We start from the raw sequence: 2046 nt of genomic DNA, 5'->3' as shown, positions 1-2046 counted from the left end.
GTGTGTGTGTGTGTGTGTGTGTGTGTGTGTGTGTGTGTGTGTGTGCATATATTATTTATATGTTTCAGTTTGTATAAAGTATATTAATTCTTTTGCATGTACCTTTTTGTCCAGGCCAGACCTGTGCAAGGCGCAAGGACCCTCTCATCTCTGTTGGTGATATAATCCCATTGAGAACTTATTTACTTTCACATATAAAGTTTTGCATGCTATAGAAATTTATTTCTTTAGTGTATTTCCAAGCTGGGGGGATGGTGTCAGTAAATTGCTTATCTGTCAGACTTACTGTCATTCTGAGAGACAAAATGTCCAATCTGTCAGATCCAGCTGACATGACTGACCAGACTTATTGTACGAAAGCACAAGACACTTTCTTGTTACGTTTCTGAACCCTGTTTTACTGCTTGGTGTTGTGCATCAAATAGGATTCATTTATGTAAAACTTCAAAGTTTTACATAAATGAATTAAAATTATGTTTTAACAATATGGGACAATACTGAACAATAGAATAATACAGCTAAGGTATCTGAGTCACTGTTGGAAATAAAAATTAAATTAAGCACATCTAGGTATATGAATCGAATTAAAAAACAAAAACACAAAAAAAAACAAAAAACAAACTCACAGTTCTTTTATTGTCCTTGAGAAAACAACCGGTGCCGCTGTTAAGGACAAAAAGATAAAATAATACATTTTTTCAGTGGAACTGTTGCAGGAGTTTGCTTCTGCTCACAGTTTTAGGCACCTGCAAGCTTACTTTGTCATTCGTCACAGTTTGAAAGGAACAGGACACCATTTTATCCTAGTTACTTATTAGTACAACAACTGGAATTTAACAGAATGCAAATTTAGTGCATCCACTGTTCTTTTTTTTTTTTTACCCCTTTGCATGACATACAGACATGACAATGGCATGTACGTGATGAGCTCATCAGTCATGACGAAAGACCGTGGTTGTTTCAATTTTTCATGTTGAGTTTGTCATTTATAAATGAGATGACTACGCAGTTTATGTATTAGCCTTAGGATTACATTCACTTAAACACAACTATCTAATGACACCAAATTCTTCCTTACCAAATACCAAATGCTTGCACTTAAAAACAGGCACAAGAAAAGGGAAGCCACATCTTTGCACAGATATTAGCAACAAGAAACAAAAACAAAATTATGTATGTATGTACACACAGATACATTCTCTGTCTTAAAATTAAAAGTTTGCATTTAAGTTTAGGCTATTTAGTATTATTAATAGTAGTAGTATTAGTGTAATGATTGTTGTTAGAATTATAATGAAGTAGTATAATACTTATGTGCATCATACTTTTACATTTTAGGGGGATAGGATCATATTTATAGTTTTAGAATAATGTATTTGGGTACCTGGTGGAGCAACTCAAAATCCCAATGAATAAAATGATTAAAACTGATATTACCATAAAATAAAGTTATTGTTGTTGTATCGTTCATTTCTAATCTCCTTTAAATTTAAATAACTCTTTCCGAAATTGTGTGACCAAAGAAAATAAACAAGTAAATTACTCAGCATATAGAATATTAAACCATTAAAGAGGAGTTGGTCTATTCCTTTGTATATAACTGCTGTCTATTTACAAAGGAAAAGTAGGAAGTAGCGTGCTCAAAAACATGCATAATGAGCAACAACCATTTATGTATACATATATAAATAAGAAATTGACAGGAATCCTGCTGTTTAAGTCTCATTTTTAGTTCTCATGTAACACAATCATGCAACATCGACCTGGCAATCATCACACCTCTGTTTTAAGTGACACCTCCCTCCTCCTCAAAGTAAATTCTACACTGTCATTAGTAGAGTAATCCTCAGCCACTTCTATGAAAACCATTTACTCAAGAATTCAGCTTTTTTAAAACAATATTTAAGTAGTTTTAAGCCCCGTTCTATATTATGCATTGCATAATATTTGGCTAAATTCATGTGAAGCAGATTAAAAAGCTGCCTTGGTTTAATGTTAGCTCTGGTTTCTCATTTTATGTACTTTTGGATATCATAGCATCTGACA

This window comes from Haplochromis burtoni, unplaced genomic scaffold (assembly GCF_018398535.1).
Source record: "Haplochromis burtoni strain Fernald_Lab_line unplaced genomic scaffold, NCSU_Asbu1 Contig_27, whole genome shotgun sequence".
NCBI classification, from domain to species: domain Eukaryota; kingdom Metazoa; phylum Chordata; class Actinopteri; order Cichliformes; family Cichlidae; genus Haplochromis; species Haplochromis burtoni.
Note: the sequence above shows the minus strand (reverse complement) of the source record.